The sequence below is a fragment of the Sus scrofa genome, chromosome 16, assembly GCF_000003025.6.
Source record: "Sus scrofa isolate TJ Tabasco breed Duroc chromosome 16, Sscrofa11.1, whole genome shotgun sequence".
NCBI lineage: Eukaryota > Metazoa > Chordata > Mammalia > Artiodactyla > Suidae > Sus > Sus scrofa.
In genome coordinates this window covers 35,185,116-35,205,769 of record NC_010458.4, presented here as the reverse complement: position 1 = coordinate 35,205,769, position 20,654 = coordinate 35,185,116, and the positions used below count along the sequence as shown (strand labels likewise).

Below are 20,654 nucleotides of genomic sequence, written 5' to 3'. Positions count from 1 at the left end.
AGAGCCCTGAAGGATGGAGGGGATTTAGACAATTAGGGGAGGAAAGACAGTGGTGTCTAGGCTTTGAGGAATGAAGATAATGGGAAGGAAACACAACAGTGATGAAACTCATGTGAGTTCTGATCCCGGTTCTCCTATTTTCTTATGATTTAGGGCAAGGACGCTCTGTGCTTCAGTTTCCTCGTCTTTTAATAAAGTTGATAATAGTAGTTACTACATGCGGTTGTAGCGAGGATTAAAGGAACAATATGCTTTAAACGCTCAGCACAATATCTTGGAAGGCAAACAAGAGCCTGGTGAGCTTGGTGGACTCTGGAGGTGTCTCCTCTATGCTCTTCAGTTTCTTTTAAATTTTTTAGTGGGTGGAGATTACCAATTTTTAAAAAATGTAACCTCAGAAAGCATATGCAAAAAGAGATCCGTACAGAGCCTGGTACCTAGTAAATACCAAAAAATGAGGACCGTCGTTATTGCTAAAATAATTGTTATTATTGCTACATGTATTCCACATGGAATAAGACGATATTCTTTCTCACTGTGCTAAAAGAGTACAGAATAATTTCAAGATATGGTCAAAATCCACACTATTTTGAAAAAGAAGATTTTCAGAACAAATGCCAAAATCTTATTTAGCCTTCCAACGGAAAAAAACTGTTTTCAAGCACTTAAAGTAATTTTGGCAGCATATATTTAGATAAGAACAGTTAATTGACCTCATCACATTTTTTTTCCTTTAGGCATTTATTCAATCCCAGGAGGATTTCTGCCTCTTTCCTCAGCTATTTAACTGTTAAAGAATAGGCCTTAAAGTAGTAAATTTGTGTTTATGTTAAAAACAAATGTATTGTTTAAGTTTTTATCCAGATCAGACCTCTTTGACACAATTCTGAACTACTGAGAGCTTGTTGTAGTTGTATGCTTCAAAACAGTCTGTCCGTGTCTCAGCTCCATACTTTGAGTTTGAATTTATCTCTGCTTTCTTTTTCTTCATTTTCCTTCTTGTACATTGTTTCCCACTCTGTTCCTTCTCGGTCTCCTATAAAACATTGGTGGATCAGCTTGATACGGTCTCATTGGTAGCTCCATGGCCTCCTGAACAAAGATGTTCATTCTGAAAGGCTTCCCCAATTTCTGCAGAAACACATAGGCCAGAAGGTAAATATCAGCCCTGAAACCCCCAGGCTTGGCTTTGCAGCCTTGACCCAGAGCCGGGCCTCCCCTGGGCACTCACACTCACCTACTTTTCCATCCCAGGCCACCTTCCAGGGACCTGGAGGGAATCACTGCCGTGAAGCAGCTGCCAGGAGCTCAGTTACTGCAAGGAGCCATAGCCATGGTCAGGGAATCTTCCGGTGTTAAACTTAGTGCTGACATTTTTAAAAATCTGACCAGTTTATATTTTGTATTACTCATCAGAGGGCCTTGCCTTCCTTCAGATAGACTCAGCCTATGACTCTTTCCTCTTACTACAGGAAATCTATTGTGTGGCAAATATGCTAACACTGCTTAAATCCGAGAGCAAAGTTACAAGAAGCAAGAGGAAATATTCTCAGCCAAACCTCCCTCATTTTTAAATAATTCTAAATTTTCTCCAAGTCCTAGGCAATATTTTCCTAGAAATAAATTTCACTTTTTACTTTTCAGATTGGAGATTGTTTCCCATCTGCCTTTTCCACTTTGAAATTCATTTGTTACAAAGCTGAAGTCAAAATTCTCACAGCTTGACAGTGGCAACTTGATTATAGCTCTTCATCCAAGAAATAAAAGTACAGTTGATTTGAAGAGAGTTGAAGATGTACACAAAATACATTCAGAGATATGAGACTTTCCCAGATTTCTGCTGTTTGCCTCACAGAACAGAGCAGATCTCACATTCCTCCCTTTTGGCCCCAAAACACTTCTCTGGAAATTCTCTTGCATGACAGCCAAAGATAGCCATATCTAGAGCCTGACCTGTTTGTGAGGGCAAGGGATCCCTTTTCAAAGAGCAAGTCCGGGAGCTATTACTTCTTTGAGATGGATATGGAGTCATTTTCAAAGAGACAGTCCAAAGCACTGATTTATTTGGGGCCTTGTCAATAACAGTTCAAAGTTTGCATTATCAGAGGGAGGGAGAAGCTTAGTCTTCTAGGAAAAAGATGATGGACTTAGTGATGGGAACCGAGGACAAGATTTTCGACAAAGCTGTGAGTTAATGCAGTTTAAGCAGCTGGGCCCCTTGCTTGCGGAGGCCTCTGTGAATCCCGGGGGTTAGTATCTGGTGGGAAAGGGGAGGCAGGTCATAATCAGGAAGCATTTCTCTGTAAGCATTTCTGGTAAATTGCCTAATCTCAGAAGGAAAGAACTTGAATCTCCACAGCTCCAGTAATTTGTTGTGATTTATTTTCTCTTTCTGTATATTTATTTTCGTACCCATTTTTAAATTCCTAATTTCCTATTCATTTCCTTAAGGAGAGTACCCAAATTTGCATAAGCTTCAGGACACACAAAATCTGGCTTCACTATTGTATAAGAATGCCTGATGTTGAATTATAGTTTATTGCCTTGCATCAGTTCCTGGTAATTGGTAGCTCCTTTAAAATTTTAAAAACAGTTGTAGTATAACCTTTCCCTCATTCAGCCAAGACATGAAATAAGAATTTAGAGATGTGTGTGTGTATGTGTGTGTCTCCCAGGTGTGGCCATGTGTACGTGTGCATGCCTTAGGTTAGAGAAGCAAACAGTGATATTAGGGCTCTGAAGCCATGACTTTCTCTTTTCTTCTTGAACCTGGGCTGTTAACAGCTTTTTCTCACTGAGATGTTGAAATGTTCTCAACTGGCAATGTGTTTGTGACTCTTCCCAGTTTGGAACACATATTTCAAAGAACTCACACCACCACCCACCAGCCGCCCGAGTAGAATTTGCTGAACTGAAAGAGCTTACCATTGGATCTCCTATAAGGATATGGTTGAGCACATGGTTCAAGGTTGTACACTGTTCTGTGCGAGGAGACTCTCTGAAGAACTTGTCTGGTCTAAGTACCAAGAGTAATCTACTTCTTTTCGGCCACTGGCCTTTGTTATCTTATCAGTTATGTGAACTGCAGAACCAGCAGCACTTCCCACTTTGAGTTGGTTGCCGGTAAGCCTGAAGTTACATTTGAAGTGACATGAAGTCATGATTAATAATTATGATGTGCTTTTGTAGTCGCATTCCTGGGTCCGTTTTATATTGTCTTTCTTCTTTTATTTCTAATTTTTATTCATGCTATACTGTTCATCTTATATATCCTTTCTCAAGAGAGTAGGGATATAAATGAATAATTCTTGTACGTTAATAATTCCTATATCTTCAGGATATTAATCACTTATCAGATGTATAATTTGCAAATGTTTTCACCAGTTCTGTGGGTTTCCTTTTCACTGATACCCAGAGTTTTTCATTTTGATGAATCCAGTTCACCTAATTATTTTCCATATAGTAATGCATGTATGTGTTATGACTGCATGTGAATCTACAATTATCTCAAATTCAAAAGGTCAATCAACCAGACAAAATGTAAAAACCATTCTTAGCTTTGTGGGTCATTGAAAAACAAGTAGCATTTGGGCCAAAACCTGCCACCCCCTGCTACATATAGAAAATGGAGTTGCAACTCTTTTCCTTGTATTCAGAAACTCTTGCCAGTCCCTCAGCTTGCTCCTAACCCACTACTTCTGGGGCTCAAGACATAAAATACTGTAGCCACATATATTTCTGTATATAGGAATATGTGTATAAACATGGTTAGATCTCATGTATTCCCCAAATCAAAGGACTTCTCCAAAAAAGTAGCTACAATACCACATCCAGCTTTAAGACACCAGCATGCCAGGATTTTAAATGCCCCGTGAAAGCTTTGCTTTTACCATATATTTATTCTCTGTGTTGCAATGTCTCAGGGGATGTTAGGACCAGCACATTTGCAGGTCCTAACCTTCCTCCCCTCCTGGGAATCCTTCTGCATTTACACAGACTGCAGCTTGGCCTCCTGAGGCAGCTGCTTCTATTGCCTAAAAGCTCTAAGTGTTAGGAAGTCCTAATATCACTGCATTCCAAGGAGAGTTTTCAACCCCTTTTTAAAATTAAGCACTGGAGTTCCCATCGTGGCGCAGTGGAAAAGAATCTGACTAGGAACCATGAGGTTGTGGGTTCGATCCCTGGCCTTGCTCAGTGGATTAAGGATCCGGCGTTGCTGAGAGCTGTGGTGTAGGTCATAGATGCGACTCAGATCCTGCGTTGCTGTGGTTGTGGCATAGGCCTGCGGCTACAGCTCTTATTCGACCCATAGCCTGGGAAACTCCATATGCCGTGGTGAGGCCCTGAAAAAGACAAAAGACAAACAAAAATAAAAATAAAATTAAGCACAGACTCTCATTTAAAGAAGGTTTTCACAATGATAATATTCTAGTTCTGAAATAGGAAGATGGCTTTGCATAGCTTTTTTATGTTCCATAATATCCTTAATATTACATAAGTTATATATATATTACTTTAAATAATATATGTAAAATTTTAAAATAAGCAATTTATCATTCTTGTTTCTGTTAGAAATATTATTACGTAAAGGCATCAGTGCAAACAATCTCAGGGGTTTGGGGGGTGAAAGAGAACATTCCCCATGGCCACAGCCCCAACCCAAGCCCCGCTGTGAATTATCCCAGACAATTCAACAGCCTCCCCACAGTTATCCTTGCCTCCCTCCAGTCTGTTCTCCACACTGCAGCCAGACTGATCTTTTAAAAAGGCATAGCTGATGATGTCAGCTTCTTGCATTATACATTTTAATAGTCTCTCATCAATCTCAGGATAAAGACCAAAGTCTACCCCGGCCAACCAAGCCCGGCACTGGCTGCCTCCAGCCTCGTCTTGTTGCTTCTCTCAACCCTCCAATGCTCTACATCCTTAGTTCCTCTGTCTAGTCACACTCTTGGAGATGCTGTTTCCTGAATGCTCTGTTCCACCGCACACACCACTCCCTGCCAGGGGTATATGTTTTCGTTTCTCTTGGGTAAATACCTAGGAGTTTGAGATTGTTACATGTGCTAAGTGTATGGTTCACTTTATGAGAAACTGACAAATTGTTTTCCGAAATGGTGTACGATTTTGCATTTCCATCAGCAGTGTGTGAAAGTTCCAGTTGCTTTCATCCTTGCTAGCATTTCTAGCTTTCATCCTTGGCTTTGGTACTCTTTGTTACATGTTTTTTTTTTTTTTTAAACAAAGCGTAGAATAGTATCTGATTATGAGGTTCCTCCAAAATGCATAAAAGATGAGTAACTCCTTTGAACTCATTTCAGTGACAGCACTTTGGTTGAAGTTATCTCCCACTCACCCTCCAGTGTTCACAGTAATAACCTTTAGCCACACTGCTATGAAAGCACAGGGGGATTTAACATACTTAACCACAGAGATTGTTTTTCAGGCTGAATTGATAACAGCTTTGCAGCTTCAAAGTCCTACCTTAACATCTCTATAAAATTCAGAGTTACCCCAACTACGACTTCTCTGTGGGAATCAGTGATGGGTGTGAAGGTCACGTGTGTGGAAATGTCACAAAGGGCATAGTCGGAGAGGATGCAAAGACTTCCGGGAATGGAAATACTTTTGAAGGTTGGTTATATTTTCCAGATCAGCTGCTAGTTAAACTCTTTAGAAAACTACCAGTTATTCTTTTTTTTCCTTAACACCAATTCCACATGTAAGCACTAGGAATTACCAGTACCTTTGACAATTGTAGTTTGCAATACCAAAAACTAAGTGTGGCTAACATTACAGCAATTAGAAGGCTGATGTGCAAATTGCTGGGAGTGCTTACCAGACAATTTGCTTTTTATTTCATCAGAATACTCCAGTGAGAATGTTTTTGACAAAAAGTAATAGAAGGCTAGCTCTGGAGCTAGCCTCTGCTAAGGTAACATATTAATGAGTCATCAGAAGTTATAAATAGAACTCAGCATGCACTTCTGTCCACAATTACACCACTATTCCCACAAAGAGAGCTGCTGCTAATGACAGAACATGGCCTTTTAGCCACTATTATAACCAAGGGGGTGGGGGTGGGGGTTGCAGACCTGGGGAACCACAGCCATGTGGGAAATGTGCCTTGAGGTACAATTTGCCAGGATGTCATTATGTGCTTTCTCCGTCTCCCCTACAGCCTGTGTAGCCATTATATTGTTTCCTTAGGGATCCTCATTGTTGTGTGCCAGCCAAGATTTTCAAATTCTCTCTCAGATGATAAATCCCTGACAGTAGCTGTCTTAAGGCAATTATTTGTCTTATCATGCTCTCTTCTCTCTTTCCTTGCGTATGCTACATTTGCCAAGTATATACAGTGCTATAGTATATACAGCACAGTAGCATGTACTTAGGAGGGATCCATAATTATTTATTGGATGGATGAATAGATAGACAAATGGATCAATGAATGGGTAGATGGATGAGCATGTTAACTCTAAGCTTCCATATAATTCTCTGGATTTTTGACCTTTCCTATAAATAAGTCAATATATTCAAGTGAATTTTCTATGTAATACACATCTAAATGTTCCCCTGACAAAATGCTATCTTCACCAACAACCCTACCCTGTGTCCTCACACTCCTGCCCTGCTCATTTCTTCAGGTGGCAGTGAGGAGAGAATAAAATGTCACCTGTAAGCGGAGAGAGGGCAAATCCCTTAAAACCCTGCCTCTCACCACACCTTCAGTCCAGTTTCATACTAGCTCAAAGGGAGGATGGGATATAGGAAAAGAAAGGTTGAGAAAAGAGAAGTGGTCAGAAATGATCTATTACATAAAGTTCTGCTTCCACAGAGCTCTCCACCCTGGAATCTGTCTGTAAAGGCACATAGTTCTGGGGGAAGAAATCTAGAAAGGGAGATAAAGAGCAGCCAGGAGTTCCTGTCGTGGTGTAGTGGTTAATGAATCCGACTAGGAACCATGAGGTTGCGGGTTCGATCCCTGGCCTTGCTCAGTGGGTTAAGGATCCAGCATTGCCATGAGCTGTGGTGTAGGTCGCAGACACGGCTCGGCTCGGCTCGGCATTGCTGTGGCTGTGGTGTAGGCCAGCAGCTACAGCTCCAATTAGACCCCTAGCCTGGGAACCTCCATATGCTGTGGGTTTGGCCCTAGAAAAGACAAAAAGACAAAAAGACAAAAAAAAAAAAAAAAAAAAAAAAAAAAAAAAAAAAAAAGAGGTAGCCAATCCAAACAAGTTATCTTCCCTACACATTTGCTTGGGTGTCCCTCATCCCCGAGACCAAGTCTGTAGGAAAGTCGCCCAAGCCTGACTCAGCCTGAGGAAGCAGGGGAAGGTGGGAGACACAAAGTGTATGTGGTGGGGCTGTAACTTCCTCTTTTTGTTCGTGGTCGGATATAAGCTACACAGATGATGGAAAGTTCAATCACTGAATTGTCTTCGCTGGTTCAGGTCTAAATGCTAACCCCCACTGTGATCTCACCCTGGGTTCCCTAACCTCACCTCTCCCTGCACCCACATCATACACAAGCCCCTCCTCGGGCCATCCCTCCTTCTCTGCTTTAAGTGCAATCCTGCTTGCCTTTCTGCCCTTTCACATTCAACTCGTGAAACCTAATGGGGAAAAAGGCAAAGATGGAGGAGACAAATGTCAAAAATTACCCAAGACTGAGATTAATCTACCTGAGGAGGCTTCCACTCCAGGGAACAAGGAAAGGGGAAAGAAAAGGCTCCCCTGGGACACTTGGGGAGGGTTCTCTGGAAATAGTCATAAGAACTCCAAAGTGTGTTGTTTTGGGAGTCTAATACTCATCCCTCCCTGAGAAGCACAGAGCTTTGGGATGATGCTTTCAGAAGGACACCCCAACAACCTACTGTGGTGGTGGCTGAGGAAAACCCAGAGGGACAAAGCTCAACTCTGAGCTCCAACTCCCAACCATCTTCTTCCTTTGGCTTGGAACACACAAATCCCACGTGAAGAAGGCCTTCATGTGGGAGGATCTTCTGGTTGAAAAGGTGGCTAGAAGTACAAGTGATATAGAAAAGACAAAAACATGGTAGCCACTACATGGTAACAGTTTGGGATTGGCAGATGCAAAATATTACATTTAGAATGGATAAGCAATGAAATCCTACTGTATAGCACAGGGAACTATATCCAATCTCTTGGGATAGAACATGATGGAAGGTAATATAAGAAAGGGAATGTATACATATGTATGACTGGGTCACTTTGCTGTATAGCAGAAATTGGCACAACACTGTAAATCAACTATAATTTTTAAAAAAACTAAAAAGACAAAAACAGAAAGTATAAGGATACAGGGTATCTAGGGCAGCAGAGACTAAAAGATTTGAAAGGGAAATGGATGACTGTAGAGACCCAGGGAGTACGCTCTGTATCTCTCATCTCTTTTCAGTCTGGGCCTCTGCTTCAGTCTTTAATGATAAAGGTTTCTCTAAGATTTCTCATGTCATTGCCTTGTGTTCATTCACCTCCCAACTCTATCTCATATGAATGTCTGACTACTTTATCTCACATCTACAGGCTTAGTCATAACTCTGTCACAGTCAGGTTTGTGAACTTAAGGTCTTTTATGGAGATTCTTGAGTCAAGTGATGAAATTTGATCTATTCAAATGTTGCAATAAGTAGTTGTATCTCTACTGGTGAAAATTCCATCCAAGAGGGATGGAAATTGATAGCCACCCAATCCCAAGCATCCAAAATGATTCTGCAGACAGTTTCAACAGACATTAGGGCTAGAATTTCCTTGGTAACTTTCTGATGAAAAGGATCTCAGCTATACTGCTCCATTCCAAGGCAGGCTGAACCCAGGATCCATGTTAAGTCCTTGGAGCTCTGGTTAGAGCAGAGCAGAATTCTGACAACCTCAGAATTCTGGGTCCATCCAAACCAGGACCAACCGATATATAGACCTACTTTCTAGCCACCAAATGTTGTTAAGACTCCCAGAACTTTCTAAAGGAAATTCAGTTTGTTACAGAGTCACAAGTTGAAAATTGTACCCAAGACCCAGTTCATTCTCCTGAGATATGCCTCTAACAAGTACAGTCACCTGAAACATGAAACCCCTCCATATACAGCATCCCAAGATCAGAGCTTCCAAAAATCAGAATCACCTAGGGGGCATTGTTTTAGTTCCTATTTAATTGAGGTAAAACCCAAATAACATAAATTAACCATTAACCATTTTTAAGTATACAATTCAGTGGCATTTAGTACATTCACAGATTGTGCAATCGTCACCTGTATCTATTTATAAGACATTTCATCACCCCTAGAGGACACCCTGTACCCATTTCAAAGTCACACCTGAGGAGCATTTTAAAAGTACATATCCCCTGCTGTGTAGCACTGGGAACTATATCTAGTCACTTATGATGGAGCATGATAATGTGAGGAATATGTATGTGTGACTGGGTCACCTTGCTGTACAGTAGAAAATCGACAGAACGCTGTAAACCAGCTATGATGGAAAAAAATAAAAATCATTAAAATAAAAAAATTTTAAAAAGTACATATCCCAAGGCTTCATCCCCAAGGGATTGATATTCAATGGATGTAGAAATATTTTTCAAAACTTTCCAGGTTATCCCACTTCTAGTTATTTATCCAAGAGAAATGAAAATGTATATCCACACAAAGATTATATGTGAGTGGTTACAGTAGCGTTATTCACAATCATCTAAATGAAAATTCTCAAAGTTGGGGATATATAAACAAGCTGTAATACATCTGTATAATAGAATAGTACTCGGCAATGAAGAGGAACAAAATTTGGATACAAGCAGATCTCCACTGCATTATACAAAGTGAAGGAATCTACCTTCCATACTGCATTCCATTTATATGATATTCTGGAAAATGTAAAACTACAGTGACAGAGAGCAGATTAGTGGCTTCTGGAATTTAAGGGTGAAGGTAGGTTTTGAGTAGAAAGAGATAGCACTAGGGAATTCTTGAAGGGGAGATAAAATGATTCTGCTGCCTTTTTTTTTTTTTTTTTTTTCTCTTGTTAGGGCCACATCAATTGCACATTGGAGTTCCCAGGCTAGGGGTCGAATCAGAGCTCCAGCTGCCAGCCTATACCACAGCTCAGGGCAACACCAGATCCTTAACCCACTGAGTGAGGCCAAGGAATCGAACTCACATCCTCATGGATCCTAGTCGGGTTTGTTAACTGCTGAGCCACGAAGGGAATTCCCGATTCTGCTTCTTGACCGTTGTGGTATTCACAAGCATTTGTCAAAACTCAGAGAATTTAGCTCCAAAAAGTAGATTTTACTATTGTTAAATTTTAAAATAGGAGTTCCCGTCATGGCTCAGTGGTTAATAAATCCTACTAGGAACTATGAGGTAGTGGGTTCGATCCCTGGCCTCACTCAGTGGGTTAAGGATCCGGAGTTGCCATGAGCTGTGGGGTAGGTCACAGATGTGGCTCAGTTCCAGCGTTGCTGTGGCTGTGGCGTGGGCTGGCATCTGTAGCTCCTACTGGACCCCTAACCTGGGAACCTTTATGTGCTGTGGGTGTGGCCCTAGAAAAGACAAAGAGACACACACACACACAAAATTAAATAAATTTGAAAACATTTAAAACTTTCTGGATGTTTATGATGTGCAGCCTGTTTGGGGATCAAGTGCCTAGATAATGCTGGACAACCTGGTTATTCTATAACCCAGTCAAGTTACACTTTGGACACCCGGGACCTGCCAACTTACCTTCCCTCCCTCTCTGTTGATCATCATGGAATTTGAACATTTCCACAGATGAGAAGTATAAAAGTAAGCTGTCAAGATTAGCAGATCACAGACATGGGCTGTGCAGGAGTTTTGTCAAACTGAAATCACTGCACCGAGTGTGGTGACTTTAGAACTTTTTTTAAAAACATGAGTTATGCCTAACCTCTTAATCAGGTTAATCTTAACAGATTCTTAGGGAAATCATTTCCACTGATGGAGATCAGAAGGCAACCTATGAACTTACCAAAACATATATTTAGCATAATATTTAACAAAACATCATTTTTAACAATTTACTTTTAAGATCCACCTCAAATCAAAACCAAAACCTAGAAGTTTTCACGCGATACTTTCAATGATCCTAATCAATTTCAGTGTAGGTCATTTTGATTATTTTTATAAAATTCAACAACCTATTTTACATAAAGGAAAACAAGAGGTTAATTGGCGAAGATGAAAAGTAAGTCAATGGCTTGACAATAGGCTCTTCATAGATCCCTTTATTTGTGAAAATTTGCAACTATGGAAAACAAATGAAAATTGTGGACAGATGAATATGTGGAGTCATCGATCTCATTAATTGTGGGTCTAACTTTGTGCCCAATCAAAAAAAAAAAAATCCATATCCTGCTATGGGTTGACCATCTTCTCAAACAAGGTAGCTAAAATTCAAATATAAACTTTAAGGTATAAGAAAAAAAAAAGAAATAGATTGGAAAATAATGCTCACTTTAACTGCAGGACAAAGGAAAAAACAAAACTTTTTCCTGTGTAGGTAGATTTATCTGACGTTTCTGTCCCATTAGAGTATATTTTCTAATTTGCAATTCTTTTTGCTTCCCCTGGCCTCCAACTATTTCTGTCAACACTATTGCTTTGCTTCCTCATCACTTTGCAAACTATGCATTCTGTTCACATTGCTTCTTTTTTTAGAGCTGCTTGTGCCCAAGAGGAAATGGAGCTACAAGTGTTTCCTTTCCATTCAAAACTGGCACTTTTTTGTAGTGGGGGAGGAAGCTGAGGACTTACAGCTTACTCCCAGCCGTTTGAAATAGCACTGAGTTTTCCTATAAGCCTCTCTAGAAATCCTTGTGTTATAAATTATTTATAAATTTTATCACACCTCCAGGAAGCAAGCTGGGCAAATTCTCCTGAAGCCAGATGGCTCAGCAGACTTTTCTGATGTTGCTACTCTATTGCACACCCCTGCTTCTATTGACCCACACCCAAAAGCACATCCAATGAGAAAGTGCATACAAAACTCGTTATTTCACAGGTCCCCAACCAAAATTCCTTTGCACATCCTGGAGGTGTAATATGATCCCACCGCAAACTGAGAACAGTAAATCTTCCTCCACATTTCCAACCTCTTAGGTGGAGAGGAGTGTATATGGTCCTGGGAACCTAGAGTATAGACAGGCTATATATACTCTATACAATAATATATGTATTGTTGAAAATAAAAATAGGAGTTCCTGTTGTGGCTCAGCATGTTAAGGACCCACCTTTGTCTCTGTAAGGATGTGGGTTCAATCCCTGGCCTCACTCAGTGAGTTAAGGATCCGGCATTGCTGCTACAATCCTGCTCAGATCCTGAGTTGCTGTGGCTGTGGCGTAGGGCAGCAGCTGCAGCTCTTATTTGACCCCTGGCCTGGCAACTTCCATAGGCCACAGGCGTGGCCATAAGAAGAAAAATAAAATAACAGTAATGTTTGGGGGTTACACACTTTGATAGTAAAAGATGACTTTTCAGGAAAATTGTCATGTTTATTATAAAATCAGAATTCTTCTGGTTGTGATAGACCATATCTGAACTAGCCTAGAGAGGGCAGGGCATCTATTAGCTCCTATAACTGGAGGAGATAAGGGAAAGGGGCTTGGGACCACCAATGCATTTTTCTTCTCTGCCTCTTTCTTCTGCTTTTCTCTTCAAGTAGAGGATACAGCAGGATTTGAGGGGGCATGTTTCAGTTTTACCATAAAAGAGAAGAGAAGGAATGCACCATGCATGTGTGTATACACACACACGCCAGTCATATTTAGAAGATTCAGACTGTATATTAGAACAAAGGTGCAAAGGAACAATTGTCCAAAAGGAGGGGGAGAGCACAGACATGGCCCCTGGGAGAATTGTTCTGAGCCAGGAACAGATTATTTTTATCTTGAGGCTTCATGTATTTCCAGGCATAAATCCTCATATTCCCAAAAATATGTATACGTCAGTTTGAGAAGCAGACACACGTCATACGGAATTGTAGAGGGTCTCAAAGTCATGTCCTGTGAAGAACTGTCTGTTCTCTGATAAGACATTTAGATGGACACTGAGAGCCTCGGGAACCTGTGGAAGACAAGACAATGAGAGAGAGTTAAAAATCCTTTTCAGAAAAAAAAATTCACAGGAGAGTTGGGGCATGGAAAGGGAGAAAAGGATAGAAGAAAAAAGTGACAAGAACACGTCGGTCTGAGCCTCAGCATTGCATTAAAAATCCCTAGTAGTGAGAAGGCCAAGGAATTTTTTAAAATTAGGAGATGTAACATGAAATTTGATGTTTGTGTTGCTGCAGTATAAGTCTTCTGACCGTGACAGATTTGTTGTTCTACAAATCCATGTTCATTTTCTTCCTTGGTTCCAAACGAGGCTGCATTCCCCAGCCACCCAGGCAGTTAGGTACAGCCAAAGCACTAGTTTTAGTCAGTGGAATGTGGGTGGAAGAGATGTTTGCCAGCTCCAGGTCTGGCTAATATAAACCCCCTTATCATCCACACCTTGCCCTCTCCTGCAGGGTGGCTACAGAGGATCATACGGAGTACCCCATGACCCCAGGAGATGCTGAAGCCACCAGGTGAAAAGAGCCTGAGTCTATGAAGGACTGGATGGATCAGGCCCCTTCCAACCTCCACCGGACTGTGACCTAAGTAAGAAATCATCCTTCTGCTCTTTTGCTTTTGTTGTTAAGTTTATTGCAATTGGGGTTTGTGTGTTACAGTGGTTGACTTATCCTGACTAATACAAACCCCATCCCTCCTGAATCTTTAAACAACAACAACAAAAAAGTCTACTACATATACAAATGTCCTTCGAGAGTGGGAGTTCTGTGGCAATCATAAAGGAAGCTGAGTTTCACATCTGGGTTCACATGGCATGGCCCAGAAACCACATTTACAGAAAAGTAGTATGTTCCATAATCTAAACCCATTTGCAAAAGCATTCAAGGTCAGCCATGACCGTGAGATCATAAACTCTTAAGGAATTTACAGAAGTATTGAAATGGGCTTTGACTTCTACAGAGTGTGGAGTGAGGGAGTTTTATGAAACTTTAGATATGAAGAGAATGATGTGGATTATGTTGCTATTTTATGTGGGTTGAGATGCTGGGTAAAAACAGTTTTGGACTAACATGTCAAAGATAGAGATTTTAACACTTATGACCATAAAATTCTGAATTCATACTGAAATCACTTGGATGCTTATAGAATTATTTTACTCTGAGAAATCCCTGATAGACAGCTGAATGGCGTCTGTTTAATGGCAATGAAAAGAGCAGCCAGGATCTATTTGCCTGGCTCACCAACCTAAATGACCTTCCTCCCCATTTTCATTTCTCATAGCATGCTGTTGTTTTCCTTTAAGGCATTAATGAGATATTTGTATTGCATTTATGTTTAGATGTGTTTCCCCCTCTAGACTCTAAGCTCTGTGAGGACTAGGTCTGTGTCTGTTTCATCCCTCATTGTGTGCCAGGCACAAGCACAGTGTCTGCCACATGCTTCATGAATATTTGTTGGAATGAAATGAAATCTGCAGGTGTGGGAGCCTCTGATAGTCACCTATTGGCCTTAGAGAATTCACCTCCTCATTTAGTTTTGACAAATCAATTTTTTTTAAGTATCTGATAATTTGAGAATGCATGACTACCTTTCTTTATGTAAAGAACAAATGGTATTTATCATACATGAATATGATATGAGTTCTCATACACACATTATACAATAGCAACAGCCATGTAGAGTTGTTATTATTAACATTCACTTCTTTCTAGCAAACACACAAATCCTTTTTCCATGTGTTATAGCCTAGGCTGAGTTTGAGGCTAAGAGTGTCTCTTTCTCTTCAATCCAGGCAGCCACAATATTAAGTAAATAGCCTTCCTGGCTGAACCTCAGCTGACCTGCCTACTGGAACCTTTCTTATCAGAGTTCCAGGAATAATCACTTTTGTTTTTTAAGAACAAGATATTGATAGAGCATAGCAGTATCCTTTTTTTTTTTTTTTTTTCTGATTGCTTTGCACATGTCTGGCACTTCTTCCTCAAACAGTACAGCCTAGACTCATAATTATGCTTTTCCTCACTATGACCTTCCCTCCCCCACCCATTGGAATCCAGGAGTCCATACTTGCACCTTAATGACAACTTAGCACATTTTAGTCTTTTGATGCAAATTTATGTTGCATATACGCTTACCTCTTTTCTTTATATGTAAGTTTATGGGGGCAAATTCCATAAATACCTATCAATTTTCTTTTTTCCTTCATTCTAAAAATGAGTCCTTAGGATACTCATGGTCTCTTAATCAAGTAGAAAAAATGAAGACTAAATTCTACATCAACCTCTCCATGTTATAGCTGAAGCCACTAAAACCTAAAGTAACCAAGTTTACTTGCCTGACATCAGGTAGCTAGTTAGCAGCAGGTCATTTTCTCTCAGATTTTACTTCGATATTATAATATGTTGATGTTTCACATGACAACATCTTCACAAGCACAACAACCTCACTTACATACCAAGTGATAACTTTGAGTGCATCGTGAAATTCAACATAATTTACAACGTACCATTATAAGCAGCTACACATCATTCCCAGAGTAGAGCTTTTAGTAATAGTAAACTCTTTCAATATCTCAAATATGCAACATGATTTGGTTAAACCTCCATGCAATTTTACACAATTTTACCTCAGCCTGGACTCTCCGGCCTAACGAACCCTTTTCATTCATCAGCACCTGATTCAAAGGCCACCTTCTCTTTGCAGGCTTTCTTGTCTCCTCAAACATTCTCTGCTCTGATTGCCACAGCTCTTTATTCCATAAAGCTGAATGTATTGAGACCAGGACTTTGTTTATATGCCTCTCCCAGTACCCGACTGGTTTTTACACTTAACAGATACTTAATTGATATCACTGAAGGAGTTGGTGAATGAATTAATTAGTAAATTGAATTAAATATCATTTGCCAAAAATTATTCACTTCTTGGGAGGTAGAACAGAGAAGGAAAATTAAAGATGCTTTTTATATCCTCCCAGTGTGGTTCTTTTAGCTGCTAAATGACATAAAATATCTATAGCATCCTGCACAGTGCTGACACAGACACTTAGTAAATGTTCTTTTGCCTTTCTTCCCCATGTCCAACCTCCATTATGTACACGCAATTATTGCAGTGGAATAAAATCGAAGATCAATATTTGAAGTCTTGTCAAATATTGTGAGGAGGGAAATGAGCTCCTTTGTCCTTTGAGTGATTGACTAGACTACCCCATGGAGGTGCCAGAGTAGGTTCATGTCCAGTCACATTTGGAAGATATCTTGGTTCCTCAAGCAAAAAAAAAAGTGCAGATCTGTGTGGCTGGAATGACTAGGACTTAATTCTAAGGTGACAGTTTATAAAATGTTCATCGCATGGTTTGCCTTAATAAATATCAGCTTGTTAATGCCTCTCAATGGGTAGTGGCTTTCCAGAGCCTAACTGTGGAGAAGATTACAAAGCTTCTAAACTCAGAAGGAAAAAAGTACCATGATGCACTAGCCCTGTCACCTAGGGTACCAGATAGGGAAATGGAGGAGTACTTGTTATGGCTCAGCAGGTTAAGAACCTGACCTTGTCTCTGTGAGGATGTGGGTTCAATCCCTGGACTCAGTCAGTGGGTTAAGGATTCTGGATGGCTATGGCTGTAGCATGGGCTACAGCTGCAGCTCCAGTTTGACCCCTGGCCCAGGAACTTCCGTATGCCACAGGTGCAGCCATGAAAAGAAAATAAATAAATAAATAAAATAGGGAAATGGAACTTCTTGTCCTGGATCTGAAATATATTGCCAGAGTTCCCGTGGTGGCGCAGTGGTTAACGAATCCAACTAGGAACCATGAGGTTGCAGGTTCGATCCCTGGCCTTGCTCAGTGGGTTAAGGATCCGTCATTGCCGTGAGCTGTAGTGTAGGTCGCAGACGCGGCTCGGATCCTGCGCTGCTGTGGTTCTGACTTAGGCTGGCGGCTACAGCTCTGATTGGACCCCTGGCCTGGGAACCTCCATATGCTGCAGGAGCAGCCCAAGAAATGGCAAAAAGACCAAAAAAAATAATAATAATAAAATAAAATATATTGCCTTAAACTTAAGCAAGCTTAGACTAGTTCTCTGAGTTAGTGAAGCCCACAGAGAGACTGAACAGAAGTGAACTTTTGATGAATCTGAACATTGGTAGGGTGACCAAATGTCATTTACTGTCCATAGTAATAGCTGCAATCCAGGAGCCACTAGCCACATATGGCAATTTCAATGTCAATGTAAGTTAATTAAAATTAAATGAAATGGGAGTTCTCTTGTGGCACAGAGGATTAAGGATCTGGTATTGTCACTGTAGCAGCTTGCATTGCTGCTGGGGTGTGGGTTCAATCCCTGGCCTGGAGTGCTTCCACATGCCTTGGGTGTGGCAAGAAAAAAAAAAAAATTTAAACTAACTGTAAAATACAGTTCCTCACATTTCAAGTGCTCAACAGCCACACATGCTGATTGGCTACCGTACCAGACAGCACAGTCTTGGAACATTCGAATCCCCTCAGCAAGTTCTGTTGGACAGACTCTCTCTGGGATGCCTCAGAAAACTGTGCTAATGCTTAAAGCACATAAACTCAAACATAGCTCACTTGTAATATTCTGTATTACAAATTTGTTTGGTTAGTATTTCACACTTTTTTTTCAGTCCTTGAGAAATAATGTGGTGAATTGTGCAGGCCTGTTGATATTCAAAGCAGGCTCAGTGATTGATACCATGATATTTGGTTTCACTTTCTAGGGGTTATAGCACAGAAGGATAAAAATCAAAAGATGAAATCTTTTGTCTTCTTGCAAGTGAGAAAAAGAAATAGTCATGTTAGGTAGGGTTTTTGAGGTGTTTGGGGTTTGAGGGCTAGTCACCGGCACATGAGCAACGTGACTGTTGAATAATGACACCACTTTAAGCAAATCACCCAAAACATCTCACAATCATATAACCATACTTAAGAGAAGTTTTTCTAGAGATGGGTAGTCTCTCCTTCCCTCAAAGGGAAGTAGCTGGAACCATTAATTAACCTCTCTTTTTTCTATAATGTGTGTATAAATGAGAGGCTGATAAGCAAATATTTGTTGAGCTCTTTCTTTGCGCCCAGCTATATGGAAATACCAAGAAATTTTTTTTTAATTGTAAGTGTTATATCTTGAAGGATTAGACTTTCATCCAAATAGCAATAATTAAAGAGGGAGTTCCCGAGTTGACTCAGTGGAAACAAATCTGACTAGTATCCATGAAGACATGGGTTCCATCCCTGGCCTTGCTCGGTGGGCTAAGGATCTGGCATTACCATGAGCTGCCATGTAGGTCGCAGGACTGGCTTGGATCTGGCGTTTCTGTGGCTGTGGTGTAAGCAGGCAATTACAGCTCTGATTTGACCCCTAGCCTGGGAACCTCCATTATGCTGCAGGTGCTGCTCTAAAAAGACAAAAGAAAGAAAGAAAAGAAAGAATAATTAAAGAAATAATTATGTTCAGCCTATTCTGCTTATTAAGATTTAAAATAATAATAGTAACAATTTGTTGAGCACTCATTATGTGCACCATGTGAGAGACTTTACAGGCACCCATTTAACTCTTATGATGACCTGTAAGCTGCTATCATCCTTGTTTTATAAATAAAGCAACAGCATTTAAGAGCATCAGCTTTCTTCCCAAAATCACTGCTAGTCAGGGGAGAGCTGGCTCTTGAGTCCGGAAGTGTTTAACTCCAGAGCCTGGACCTTTAACTACTGCTGCATTTTGTCTTTCCTACACATTTGACAATTTGCCAAGACTAGATCTAAGAACAGAAAGGCTTCTAGCTAATTCTTGGTTGTTAAGAAAAGTAAACCAGCCCTTCCTCTCATGTAGTTTGCTCTTTGGAATGGATTGCTTTCTGTTACAGACCTATTCTCACTTTGATCCTCAGCTCATCTTCCTGGGCTATTCTGAAGACAGTGGCAAATGGACTGCATACTTTAGTACATCTGAAATATACCTAGGAGTAATGAAGGTAGCCTTGCCAGATTTAGGAGAAAACAAAGATGCCTAGAGAAACAACAAATAGATTTTAGGATAAATATGTCTTATGCAGTTTTTGTGTTTTATCTGGCAAATCTAATTGAAAATACTACTGGTTCCATACCAACAGGATCAGTTGTCCTATCATAGGGTTTATAAGAAACTTTAACAGGAGTGTGGTAAACTACAGATGACCACAGAGTCTTCGCCACTCCTCCAACTGAGAAGATCAGCTTATTCCCCTCTCTTTTAATCCTGCCTGGTCTGAGGGACCTACCTGAAAAACAGAATGTGGCAAAAGTGACGCTGTGATTTCTGAGGCTAGAACACTAGATGCCTTGCAGCTGCTGCCTAGGTCCCTTGGAACCCTCTATAAATCCTGAGAAAGGCCATAAGAAATGTGACTGCCCTGAGACCCCCCATGCTAGAGAGGGCACTGGTAGGTGACGTGGTCCCTGCTGAGGCGAGACTTCTAGCCAACCCCACTAAGATACAGACTTGTAAGCAAAGCCGTCCTGGGCCCTCAGACCAGCCTACCCCACAGTTGGATAGTGAGCGGCTCGGTTGACACTTCATGGAGGAGAAGTAGCACCTAGCCCTGCCCAAATTCCTGACCCACACCATCCTGAACTATAAAAAAAGGTAGTTGTGGAGTTCCCGTCGTGGCGCAGTGGTTAACAAATCCGACTAGGAACCATGAGGATGCGGGTTCGGTCCCTGCCCTTGCTCAATGGGTTAACGATCCGGCGTTGCCGTGAGCTGTGGTGTAGGTTGCAGACGCGGCTCGGATCCCGCGTTGCTGCGGCTCTGGCGTAGGCCGGTGGCTACAGCTCCGATTCGACCCCTAGCCTGGGAACCTCCATATGCCACGGGAGCGGCCCAAGAAATAGCAACAACAACAACAACAACAACAACAACAACAAAAAAAAAGATTTAAAAAAAGGTAGTTGTTTTCAGCCACTAAATGTTGGGGTCCTTTATGACACAGCAGTCCATAACCAGAACAGAAGAAAGCAAAATTAGTTTATTATTTAACATTTTAATAATTAATTGTAAAGAATACCAGGAATGGGGTGTTTTCCTCACATAATCATATAATCCCATTTAAACCAACACCAAGATCATACTTAATGGTGAAGCGAAAGAGATGTATCTGTTAACATCAAAAATACAAGAATGATTATTCTCAAAATTATCAGCTAGGTTTTCTGGAATCTGAGGTATATTTCAATGAGCAGAAAACTCATTTATTCTTTTGGGTATCTGTTACCTCTAGTGGCCCAGCCCGACATCCTCTCAGCCCATTCTTTCCTCCAGGCACTGCTGGGAAACCTGCTTCTTACAGGGGTAACCTGCCAGCACTTTGCTCCAGCTGCCCCCCCATCCCTCTAACTCCTCTGCCCTGGAGCTTCTCTGATACTCTGACATCCAGGAGGATGCCTGCAGGAACCTGCTTAGCACCTAGGTAGACACCTAGGGCATGAGGGCTTGGCCAGGAGACTTGTGCACAGTCACAGGAGACTTGTGCTCAGAAGGGCTCCAGACTTGGCTTAAGGCTCTGCTAT

At 41.0% G+C, this 20,654-nt stretch overlaps 1 long non-coding RNA gene across 2 annotated transcripts in view; it reads left to right on the top strand.

Moving 5' to 3' along the window:
• Nucleotides 1-20,654, top strand: part of LOC102168063 — a 62,839-nt gene that overhangs the window by 22,691 nt on the left and 19,494 nt on the right. For both annotated transcript variants that reach the window (XR_002339580.1, XR_002339579.1), the window contains one exon: nucleotides 13,550-13,682. This is a non-coding gene — a long non-coding RNA (uncharacterized LOC102168063). The remainder of the gene's footprint in view (nucleotides 1-13,549; nucleotides 13,683-20,654) is intronic.